This window comes from Leptonychotes weddellii, chromosome 8 (genome assembly GCF_054177405.1).
Source record: "Leptonychotes weddellii isolate Sample4059 chromosome 8, ASM5417740v2, whole genome shotgun sequence".
Taxonomy (NCBI): domain Eukaryota; kingdom Metazoa; phylum Chordata; class Mammalia; order Carnivora; family Phocidae; genus Leptonychotes; species Leptonychotes weddellii.
In genome coordinates this window covers 107736332-107749644 of record NC_138376.1, presented here as the reverse complement: position 1 = coordinate 107749644, position 13313 = coordinate 107736332, and the positions used below count along the sequence as shown (strand labels likewise).

Sequence of the window (13313 nt, the reverse complement as noted above, 5' to 3'; positions counted from 1 at the left end):
TGAATCATAACATAATAATTGAGGCAAGTGTCTTCCATCAATCTCAGAGCTGCTATCCATCTGCAGCATGAGACCAAAATGAAAAAGCTAGGTAGCTCTCCAGTTCCTCCTGAATCATTTTGATGTATAAAACTGGGTTATCTTGATTGAACTCCCAGAGTATCTGACCTTCCCCAATTTTGTGTCCTTTAAAACCACTCTCCAGCCATGATAGAAAATGCAGGTACTCATAGATACCTGTTGACTGAATCAAATGAGTCTAACACTTTCAACTACTTACACCATTTTTGCTCACTTTAACCACAGACAGTTGCTGACCCTTCCTAACCTTTAAGATAAATAATAATGCCCCCAAAATAGTGTGAATTCTCTGAATATCTACTATGAACATATTAACCAAAATACAAATGAATTGGTGCTTTCTTTTAGGCAGGAATTTTCCTATGCCGTTTCTTTTTACATATGCACAGATGAACTTTTCTGTATACAAATAAAGTTCTAGCTCTGTCTTTACAAATTACAAAAGGTGTTCTAAATTCCAGAGCCAGAGGAAAAAGGTGGGTGATGGGAATTAATTAAAAGAAATTAAATATATTTTTAAAAGTCTTTTAATTAAGGTCTCATCAAACAAAATTTAAGATGGAATTTATGGAATTTATATTTAATTTATAGAGTTCATATTATATAAGTACATTTTCAGAAAAAAATATACATATATTCAGGTCCTGCTAATGGCTAGTTACAAGATCTTTGGCAGCATACTTAATCTCTCTGAACCTTAGTTTCCTGGCTGATAAAATAGAGATAACAACAGTTACCTTTACAAGGTTGTGGTGAAGTTCAAATGCAAGAATGAGCGTAGAAGTAACTTGCTCATTTTTTAAAGTCCTATACAAATGATACTGGTATCTGGAAGAACCACCTGCTGTGGACCCAACCCTAAACTTGAAGTCTGCAGAGAATATAAGAGGAGTACAAGGTAGAGTCTCTACCTACAACTATCCTAATACCACTTGGAATCAGGAAATAATTAGAAAATGAGACAAAACTGTATACAACTAAGTTGTGTGGTCCAGGCTATGTGTGCAGTAACAATTCTAAGAAGGGAGAACTTAAAATGGGCTGGAAATGATGAATATTTTCTTTCTAAATGGAACAGGCTAAGCTTTGCCTGAACAAAGAAGCAAAGATATCTGACAGCTGCTTACACTCTCTGTTGCTTAAAATATCAGAGGAGTATGAGGCTTAGGCAGCTCTGAGGGCTGACTCACCTTCCTCCTTACTTGGTATTTATTCAGGATGCAGCTCTAACCCTGATGACAACAGCATTCCTGACCTCTGAGCTGCTCAAAATGCTGAGAGGTTTCTGAAGGTGAAATGGACACCTCATCCAGATTCCCATGTGGCCGCCATTCCCAGTGATGCTTCTGAGGCCTCCTGGTTTGGTCGCGGTGTTTGTTCTAAGTGAGGGAGGTCTCGACAGCCAAACAAGAGGAACGAGGGCCAAGTGAGAAATATTCGAGATTTTCTTCTCATGACAATGCTCAGGGCTCACAACTGAGGTGATTCTAGAAAGAACCAATGCACGAGCCTCTACCGTGTACCTTTGGAGCTTGTGTATCATCCGGTTTGATCAGTTCGATTCAGTTGCTCAAGTTCTGTGAGGACCTGTTTTGAACAAAGCTCCGTAAGTAAGTGTTGGATCAGTGAGATTTAGTAAGGGAGTTAAGATAAAAAGATATTGATTGTGACAGACAATCCCGCATATATTTTAGGACCTCATCTGATCCAGTATTACGTGTAAACGGGGCTTTTGTCACTATTTTTTTGCAGGTGAGGAGGCTAAGGCCTACATACGTTCTATAACTTGCCCAAGATCCCACAATTTCTAAACTACAGAGAGAAAGTTTAAACTTAGAAAATCCTGGCTCTAAAGCCTGTGCTCTTTATACTTAAATTGTCAGAGGGAGAAATATGAACAAATACAGAGAAGTACTACAAAAAAAAAAAAAAAAAAAGAGGCGGACTCAGGGAGTAGGATATTTCCACTCTTCTACATGATGGGACATTTTCACAAGAGAGGAACTGTGGAGGAGTAGGCTAAAAAGAGGCTGAGGCCATTGATGGAGAACTTTGTTAAGGGTCATCACATTGCACTCAGTTATGTCAACCACAGGGAGTTACCAGTGGCTGACTAACCGTGGAGTTGTTAAGAGTGGTCCTGGGTACAGGCAATAGGTGTGTGGGCCAAGGACCCTGTGCGTAGAAAATTTTGAAAAACAATAATAAAACCTAGCCATTCTGATTTTAATCATCACCTCATGCCTATAATTCTAAACAAGGAAGTGATCAAATACCCATCCTCTCCAAAAAAAAATATATATATATATATATATAAATGAAAATTTACACATTTATATATATATAATTTACACATTTATATATATATAAAATTACACATATATATATAAATGAAAATTATATTATATATATATTATATATATATATATATAGTGTAAATTTTCATTTTCATTTCATTTTAAACAACTGCTGCCATTATGCCATTAATGTTGAGTCTTAAGAATATACTGTAAGGTGGGGCGCCTGGGTGGCTCAGTTGTTAAGCATCTGCCTTCGGCTCAGGTCATGATCCCAGGATCCTGGGATCAAGCCCCACATCGGGCTCCCTGCTCCGCGGGAAGCCTGCTTCTCCCTCTCCCACGCCCCCTGCTTGTGTTCCCTCTCTCGCTGTCTCTCTCTCTGTGTCAAATAAATAAATAAAATCTTTAAAAAAAAAAAAAAAGAATATACTGTAAGGTTTGAATGGTCACATTTTAATTCTTTACCCTTTACTAAACATTATGTTCTACATGGAAGTTATTTCAGCAAACTCCCAGTTATACGGTTGGCCCCCACCACACCCGTGCTCAGCTGCGTGAATCCAAGAGTAAACTGGGAATTTTTGAGTTTGCCTTGGGCAGACATAGCTGGGATTGTTCAGTCAAAAAATCAGAACTTGAGCTACTTCACTTTTGTCATCCTATGGGATCACTTGGAGTTTTCTATTTTTATTTAAATGAAAAATACAAGTGTAATATTTTTCTTTCAGAGGTGCAAATTTTAGTTCATACATAAAATATCCCATGAATTTGAGTAATCTTGAAAATTAAAATCATTCATTTTGTGTGTTGTTTTAAAACAAAAGATGAAAAATGATGCTGATTATTATTTACCACATGAAAATAATTTCATCACACGGTGGGGCTGGGGGAAGGGTGTTATAAAAATGACCCAGTCAAGGTGTCAAATATGTTAGGAATGCCACTGGGAGTCACTGAATGTTTTTGATGGGAGGGGTCACAAAAGAAGGGCCAGGGTGAATCATTAAAGACACTGTCATTATACCTATACGTGCTTGTTGTAACTAGACAAGGAAAAAAGCAAGGTCTGTGCTCTGGAAACAATACAAATATTAGTTATGCAGAGTATTCTGGGGTCTTGATAGGCTGCTGCAATTTCAGGATATACTATCAATTCTACCTCCAGCTAGTCTGTCCTTGAAAGCAGACAGTTCTCATTTTTAACTACCAGCCGAGAACACTGCATTTCAAGGAGTCAGTAGGAAATAAGACAGTTTGGAGGCTTTTGTCACCCAATATCTTGGGAAATGTCAGCTGAGAAAATCATTCCTTAGAGTTTTTTGTTAAGGATGCGTGGTTGTCAGAACTTGTACTGTGTTCTCAATATTCCATGCACGTCCCTATGGGAAGATCATACTTCCCCATCCTATAGAAGACCAGCCTGGCTCCATAGCTGACTTGCTTCAGCTCGTAAAATGTCAGTAGATGTAACAAGTGTTTGGGGCAGTTTCAAGAGTCAGTGTCTGCTTTGTGGTGTTTTTTCCACCAGTATCTGTGATCGGGAAAGCATGGAGCCGCTAACCACCTGGGTTCCTGAATGACTGCAATGGGCAGTACTCTTTTGTCAAAGTATGATGAATATACAGCATGGACAAGAAATAAACATTGGAATTTTAAGCCGCTAAGATTTCCTAGTTATTTGTCCTCACAACATTAACTAGCCCAACTGAATTGACAGAGTAGTCTTTCTATTTAGGCAGATACTCTCAAATTCCACCCAAATTTAGCCAGACCAGGAGAAATTACATTCATGGAACTCACTGTATAGATAACAGTAGAATTGCTTTGACTGAATAGCCATTGATGTGAGAATCATTCATATTGAAAGACACTATAAACATGCCTCATAACACTCACCTCGGTCCACACGTAAGGATGTTGTCATGGTTTAGGGACATTCTGCTGATGTAACTTGCTGAACATCCTCAGAAGAAGCTCTAAGCTTCCTGGCAATCGACCTGAAAAAGATGAACTTGATCAAGTCTATGATAAGCAGTATTTAAAAGACAGAAATAGCCGATTTTGCTCAGGACAACTTGAACAATCCTTAACACAAAGCCAAGGCAGAGGGGGAGAAATGTTGAGCCAGGTCTATTCATCATTATTCCTTCAAAGCTTCCCTTATCGCACATTCCTCCCCCCTCCTCCCGTAAACATGAAAAAAAAAAAAAAAAAAAATCCAGCAATTAAAATGTCTGGCCCAGGGAGACAGAGAGCTCAGCCCCAGTCCCTACCGAAAATTGGGCCTCAGGACCCCTAAGGCTTCATTCTGGTGTAGGTGCAGATCTGCCATTTGCTGACAAACCCTTTCCCAGCACCAAGTATGTTGGGGTCACTGGGAAAGAGGAAACTTATGAATAAATCTGAAAGGGGGTCTGAAAATTTAGATGAATGCCAAAGGAGTCCTTTGTGAATAAAATTAAGCAGTCATTGCCATAGAGGACAAACATTGTAGCTGGCTCTGCTTCACGGCTACCTCCCAAGGCTTCCTCCGGGAGGCAGACGCATGGGTCTGTGTTAAATGGCTTAATTTTCTTAATCAACTATTTCATTGTGAGTTTTTAATTTCATTCCCATGCTTATTTTTTTTTTTTCATTTTGCCATAATACAGCTCTAAGTACCATGGCAAACATTTGACAGTTTGCTCAGCAGGTGCTGGGCTCTGCAGAGCTTGCACAGCTCTACCTTTTATTAATTGGGTTTCAAAATGTGTTCCTGTGTGAACAGAAGCTAAGATGGGACTATTGTACCTGTCAACATGAAGCTGGGCGAAATAAAATATTTGGAATGTGTTTTAAAATAACTCATTGTGCGCTTGATCAGTTGAGAATTTAAAAGCAGAAATATTCCTTAATGTTGAAATAAATAATCATGCAATCAAAACGGCAATAAAATTAAAGAAACGATGGGGTTTGTTCAAGGTGCTTCGGTATTTGATAACAATGAGAACATTTTTTTATGCCCAATAGGTTATGCATTGAAAAGGTAGTTCTGAAAAAGCATTTTAGTAAAAACTCTAGAGGCCTGGGGAGGTAGTACCTACTTTGAAAACCAACAATGAAGGCTCTCTAAATACTTCTGATGTTTCCAATTTAATTTTTGTTTCAATTTGGAAGGGTTTTTTTTCCACTCATCAAGAAAAACTCTCAATCCAAAATTTCAAATTTTAGTCTAAAAGAAGCACTGCCAAGCCTTGACGTTCTGAGGATTGTGTCTCTCTTTTGGTGAAGCAGAAGTATCTTTTCTCCCTTTTTCATGTATGTACTTCATAATTCAATGACCTTTAATGACATATATTCTAAGACTTCCACTCAAGGCAGAAGATAAAAGGGAGGGGAGGAGAGCACAGTAAAAGTTGACCAAAAAAAATCTCAGTCCCTCTCTTGTCATTAGCACTGTCATTTCCATCATTAATTTTGCTCAACTCTGAAATAATGAATGTTCTCTGTGTCCTCCCAAGGTCCTATCTATAGGCAGTTCCCCTAAAAAGGGTTATGTCCTGAAGCTTAAGCATGGGGAAAATAAAGATGAAGCCACAACAATCATAAGATGAAAGCCTAGAAAAGTTATTTATATATATATATACATATATATATATACACTACATATATAGATTAAGAAAATTAATCCACTTAACACAGACCCATGCATCTGCCTCCCGGAGGAAGTATATATATATATGTATATATGTATATATGTATATATATCCATACTATGGATATATATATATATGTAGTCATGCTTGCATGCTTGTTTCTGGTTAAAAAAACAATATATCATCATTGTAAAAATCTTAAAGAGTTGTGGCAATGGGCGAAGTAAAAAATGAAAAACCCCTGAAATTTTGCTCTCAGATATGGCCAGTTTAGTCTATTCCCTTCTGGACTCATTCCATGCATTTACACACACACACACACTTTTATTGAAAAACAAAAATAGAGCCATATGAAACAGTGTGTTTCAACTTGCTTTGTACACTTGTTAATATATCAAGGACAATGTTTTTCTGTGATGTATAGAACTGCCACATTCTTTTGATGTCTGTCCAGTATTTCACTGAAATCCGATACATGGATGGAAAGTAATTTTTTAACCAATTCCTATTGACAAATATGTCAATATTACAGTCACTTGGTTAGATATTCCCAGAGGATAGATTTCTAAAAACAGAACTAAGGAGTTAAAAGTTAAAATATTGCTACATATTTCCAAGTTTCCTCCAAAAACGTTGTAGCAATTTATATCCCGATCAACAATGTATGAGAAAATATGCCACTCCACCTATTTTTAAGCTTTGCTAATCTGAAAGATAAAATGTATCTCATTATTGTGTAAATTTGCATTTTTAGCTACACTGAGTTTATTTACACATATTTACTTGGATTCTTTACAATATTGTGTCATCTTACCAAGGAATACGGGACAGCTTTATTAAGTTTTCTTTACTCTTTCAGTAAAGCTATATTATTTTCTTGATAGATCTCTTGCAAATTTTTTATTAAATTTCTATGTATTATATATATTTCATTGTTGATGAATTGGGATTTTTTTCATTATATTTTCAAGTGATTTTACTAATATAATAAAGCCTATCGATACTTGAATTCATGTTTTCTTTCTAGCCACTTTCCTAAACTCTATTAGTTTTAGAAAAGTTTCATTTGTTTTCAGTTGTTGTTTTTTGATGTTGTTCTTCAGGAAATTGTCATACTGTCACTGGTCATATATTTTGCTTTTTATTTTCCAATAAGGATGCAGTAATAACAGTGGCCATTCTCATCTTATTTCAGAGTTCAGTGAGAACGACTTTAGTTTCTCATTAGACCACTTTAGAATTTGGACCACTTTAAGAATCTAATAAAAGTAATAGACCCTCTTTCTCCTTCCTTCAAATGCATGTGCTGCACAAACAAGAAAAATTTTCATACATTTTTAGTTGATTCATACACTCCTTGAGGCTGATGAATACACTCACACAAAAACACACCACAGGACAGGCTCTACTGACATAACTAAAGTTGCTTCAACAGGGACCAGCCAAAGGGAAAATTTCCAAGTAGGCGAAGGGTGTCAATTTAATGCAACAAGCATTTGTTGAGCTCTCATTAGGGGTTCTAGTTACCCAACAGAAGGGTTAGCTTTCCAATGCAATTAAAAACAGACACTCTGCAAGACACTGGCTATAAATCCTCCTTGAATTACTCTCTGTCTATCCAGAAGGAGAGACAGATAAGTACACAAAACAACACAAAAAAGGTGGTATTAAAGAAGTGTGCATTCTGGATGAGAGCATACCTGAATACCGTTTTCATCAACTATAGGAAGTTCTACAGAGAATGTGCCTTTTGGAGTGAGATTTTAAAGATGGTACTGAAGGGGCAAAGACATTCCAAAAAGAGAAACAATGAGAACAAAGGTAGTTTGGCCTCAGATATTTGTAGAACGATGGGTAGTCCCCTATGCTTGGAACACAGAAAAAGTGCAAAGATTTTCATTGCATGGTTTGAAATGACTTTGTTTTTATGGTAGCCTCAGCCAAAATAACATAGTGTTACAAATCTTGCAAAATAAAGATTCCTCAGAAACCTCACACAAATTGCATAACTCTTGAACTATTTTTGTTTCAGGGGAGAAACCTCATAGATATGCTCAGTCTTACCAATGGTTTACCAATTTAGTCCTTTTGTTCCTTTCTTACTTAATTGATCCAGAGTATTGTGGCTTGCTGAGAATGCCTGAGGGCTTTCTTTGTCTGGTACCAATTTCAGAAATTTCTGACTGAATGCTTAGTGGAAGTTGTTAGCAGTGGTTGGAAATTTAGTGTGAAAAATCTGGCTTTGGGGAACTTAACCTAGAAATACCAATTACCTATTTTACATCCATACATAGAAAAAAATATGTCTCTTAGAAATATTCACTTACATTCTGTTCATCTTAATTAAATTCCTTGGACATATTTATCCACGAATGGCATGCCTTTTTTCCATTGTTTCTGTCAATCCATTGTCTTTTCTATCTTGGTCCCCTCTATATTATAGTTTTCTCATTGGCTTTTCCTCTCCTCACTATTTCGAGGTAATCTCCAGTGCCAGTCACCAGACCAGAGTTTGCAAACTGAAAATCTGCTCTTCTGATTTTGCCCAAAGATGGCATTTTGTTTGTCTTTCAGCCTCAACTGAATCAGAATATGCTGGAGCAAGGTTGTTGCGGTACACAGGCGGGTGAGGGGGTGAGGGGGATGTGGGTATGGCAGACATCAGTCTTTTTTAAAAGCTTCTCAGATGATTCTCATGAACAGCCAGGATGAAGAACCACTGGAACCAAGAGCATCACTCATTAATCCCTCTAGAGAGCCCTCCCTACTCATCTCCCCCTACCTCTGCCACTCATCCCCAAATAGGCTTTAACTAACTACATCTAGTTTCTCCAGAAAACAATCAATAGTTGCATTCTACTATGGAAATGGCCACTTACGCACTCAATATTCTCATAATTATGATCGTCCATTAATTTTCACAGTTGAGATGCCAAATCTACATAGGTAAAGGAAAAACATCTTTAGTAAAAATATAGTTTCCTATTTTTTTTCCCCACCTCTATCTCCCCAGTGTAAAACCACTGTGCTCTCTTTATGCACTATCCATTGGTCGTTTGTCTTGTTCCTTTAATTTGTGAAGTCATGCAACTGGGAACATACTTACATAATATGATTACAATGGCACCGATTCTAACAGCAATTTTGGTGTTCAGAGCATATTAAGGAAAGAAAAAAGTAACAATAATGCTTAGAAACTCCTTAAAGAATTAGTCGGTCTTTAGAAAATGCTTAAACATAAAATACTGCCCAAAGGATTCTACGGTAGACACAAACTGCACCTATTTGGGTGTTCTTTCTCTTATTATTTTCTTGGCTTTAACTGCACCCTTTAAATCAATGTTGCTTTGGTAAACTCTTCATTAGTATTTGTCAAATTATTGTTATATTCAGCTACCTTCTGTTTTGTTATTATAGTCATATCCTCGAAGTGTATTTGTAATGCATTCTTCACAGATGATCCTAAAACAAGCTGTTATTAAGCATATCATTATAGCACATACACCAGAAAATTTATTTGCAGAAAATGTCAAATAGCTCGAGAGGCCTCTAAGAATTTTTAAAGATATAATCCAAAGTCATCATAAACTTGCTCTTTTCTTTTCAGAGCTTGTTCCTCTTGGTTCTAGTCACTCCCTGACCCCTCTTTCACCAAGCTTCATGCAGGAGGTTCCCACTGGACTTGCAGTGTACACGTGACCAGAGGGTCAAACTTGGTTATGCTCACTCCATCAAACTCTATCCTGCCCCTAGTCTATTACTAAGTTCATTGCATGAATTCTAATTGAATGATATTGCTTTAAGGGCAGTAAGTTTTCCCCAAACCAAAATGTCATATTTATGCTTTAAAGCAATTTAAAATAATTAAAAATAATGGTAGGTCAAAAACAATTTTCCTAATCTTAATTGATGTCATGCCCACAAATAGCAATAATTTATTTCCATGCAAAAGCTCTGCAACCCTGCACTAAGAGCTAAAAGACCTGAATTCTATTTTTGGCTCTAGTACTGATTTCCTGCTATAAGTCTTTCAGGTTCCATGTTTATGAGACCAGCAAGCTAGAGAAAAATAAACTGTTGTGTCCTTGGGGCATAAGGACCTCAGGAATTAATGAGTTAATAATTTACACACAGCACATTGTACCTTAGGGGGAAATAGCCTTCATAACACACAACAAATATAAAGTTGAAATAACTAAGGATGATAGACATAGCTAACTCCATTTATTTTGTAATGTGTATGGTATTGTGATTCTAAAAATTCTGCCCTAACATGTGCTAGCATTTAGCCAATACTCCTAATAATATTTATAAGTAGATTGAGAATTAGCCCACAAATACAATTCAGGAAGTTTATTCTGGTGATTTGTTTTTCATGTTCTGTAAAATGAATTGCATTAAAGGTCAGAAAAAATGCCTTAAAGAACACTTCTTTAATATTTAAAGTGCAATTGATCTTGTTGAACATTATAATAAGATACACATAATTGGCTTCTCTCCTGGGAGTCAAACTCAGTAACTTTCTGCCCGATTAGCCAAACTGTTGCATAATACACAGAAAGATGGCAGAATGCAGAGCAAATGGTTTCTGTATTTACTGTTGTTTATTTTTAGCCACAGGAAAGAGGTAAAGAAACTGCTGTATGTGATGACAAAGCAGGAATTGGGACCTAACTCCGTAGCTGGCTAAATCCACTGTTCACAATTCTTTGCAACATGACTGCAATTCCCACCAAGTGTATTTAATTTGATCCTGCGACCTCTTGATGTGTTAGTGATTTTTTTTTAGAAAAAAAAAAAGAAAGAAAAGAAAAAAGAGAAATAACTGTTGTCAGTCAAACTAAAGGCAATTGACTCCCAAGGTTGACATCAGTTCCCTGAACAGATCACCACAAACACACCTCCAAACCTCCATTTTATCCTTCAAGACCCACCCTCCATATCCCAGCCACCCCACTCACAACACACACACATGCACATTCGCGTGTGCACGCACGTGCACGCACATGCACACACACACACACACACAGATGGAACCATACAACTATGTCAACAGCCTTGATAAAATTTAACAACTTAGAAAAAATGTAGAAAATGTTAAAGAGGAATCAATTTGACAAAATAGTTTTTTTTAAAGGAATACAAATTCACATATATTTTTCTAGGGCAATTTTCTAAGTAATGACTTTGCAAAATTTCTATTTGAAAAAGAAACAATGTACTTCATACATTGTTTTTCAACTTTAGTAACCATTTGAACATGCTTTTAATTTCAAAATGCAATTAAAGTTCAAGTTTACTTGTGACCTACTTAAAGAAGCTTCCTGGATCAGAAATAAAAGAATACAAATGCTTGTTAAGAAGTCTGTAATGTGCCTTAGACATCAGAACATCCCAGGATTTTTGGATGAAGCGCTCTCTTATGATGAAAAAACTAGTATATTGAGTGTAAGTCAAAAACAAGTTAAATGTTTCATTTGCTCCACAAGACGGGAAAATTTTAAATCGAGTGGGTAAGCATTTTTTTAATGACTCAGCAAGAGATTTCATGGAATCCTCCCATATTTATAAATATTTTGAGATTTTTACATCCCTCTATATGGCAATAAGTTGTCCATCTCTAATTTTCATTTAATTTATTGTTTTCTCTGCCAATGAATTTTGGCTTTAAGCTCCCTTTTAGAATATGTAAACAGAAACAAGCAGACGATTGTTATTGGACCCACTCTAACTAAAAATAGCTAAGTTAATATTAAAACAAAACATATACACCACAATATTTATGTGTCAACCTTTTTAGCATTCGCTTTCTGACACATATTCCTCACACTGCAGCCACCTAAGAATAAATGCTAGAATGTACAATTTGCATGCCTATTAGAAGTGTATTCATTCTACATTCGCCAGCGCATCAAACCACTTGGACATTAGTGGTAGAGTTATGCAGATATCAAAGAATTTCCCCACAAAAAGAGTCCAATGTCATCTGAAAACAAATAATTTTCATCCCTCAATTACATAAGCAAATAAGCCCTCTGGGGAACTGGAATAGTTTTCCTGACATCCAGGTGGTAAAGCCCATTCACTTCATAAGGCATTATTCTCCTGTTTTCAATTTTAAGAATGTTAACTATGTACTTCCTAGACCATGGTAGATTAGTAGCTGTAAATAGGAAGGGGATAGAACTGAGTAACAGAGCAAGGACTCCAACAATGACAAGGATAAATAGCTAACAGAAAAACTACTAAAAGCAGACAAAATATAGTAATTTGAAATGATATAGAGATTTATTGAAAGGCAAAATTTCTCCAAACTTTTAATGGGTCATAAGTGCTCTGGTACATTTATATTTATAGTTATACCTGAGTCCTAAGACGTTATATTTAATATTCCCTTTAATATGTTTAAGAAAGCAGAAAGGTTTCAAATATAATTATAAATGTTTCCAATAAAAATAATCAGAATTTTTTTTTAGGTTTTAATGTTAAAAAGTGTAACTTTTAGATATTGAGGATATTTATTTTTGCAGAACACCTCCTTTTCGGGCAACCACAGAACTACGTAAGATATTTGGCATGGATATAATTTTAAAGTTCAAATGATTACTTTGTTGAAGTAAAAAGTTATCAGAAGTTCAAGTAAAAGACTAGAAGTTTTATCTAGAAGAGAATAATCCCATTGTCACATTGAAAATGTTTTGCTGGTCACAAGACAAACACAATGAGTAAGGCAGAATTTTGTTGACTGTCCTGGTTTTATTGTTTTTTTAACCAATTAGCAATGTTTACAGAGAGAGGACAATAGCTAAGTGAGTCAAAAAGATATGAAGGTTAAGTCAGAACAGGGTGCCTTGCTGCTGACTTCATTTCCAGGTTTGGCTAGAGCCTGCACTTTTCTAGTCTCAGAAGATTCTTTATTTTCAAAACCTATTGGTTCTTTTCATGCAATCCACTGATACATAAATACATGCATGCCAAAATGGAAATATAAACCATTCTTGGTCTTACGTTTTTGCAAGGGGCAGGGAAGGAAAAGTTTGGGCAGGATGGTAGTTTTTAGGTTAGGCACTTTAGAAAGCATGCAAAACTGGTTAAATATGAGTTTTATTGAGCATAGCAATCGGAAAATAATTTAGTTAGCTGATGAAACTGGTCCATGGTAAACATTCACTAGGTGAATTTTTGATTTGGCCGTGTCCTCTCAGATGAGACACCTCGGTTGCTGGTCACCATTATTCCATGCCCTTACAGTACACATGCTTTATCCCATCATGTTCTGCAGCAGAGTGGCAAACTG

The 13313-nt window shown here is 36.3% G+C and overlaps 1 long non-coding RNA gene across 2 annotated transcripts in view; it reads right to left on the bottom strand.

Annotated features, from left to right (window-relative positions):
- Positions 1-823: 823 nt before the first annotated feature.
- LOC145723121 (uncharacterized) overlaps positions 824-13313 on the bottom strand; it is a 167080-nt gene continuing 154590 nt past the window's right edge. For both annotated transcript variants that reach the window (XR_014147977.1, XR_014147976.1), the window contains 2 exons: positions 4182-4378; positions 824-1668 (listed from right to left, as the gene is read on the bottom strand). This is a non-coding gene — a long non-coding RNA (uncharacterized LOC145723121). The remainder of the gene's footprint in view (positions 1669-4181; positions 4379-13313) is intronic.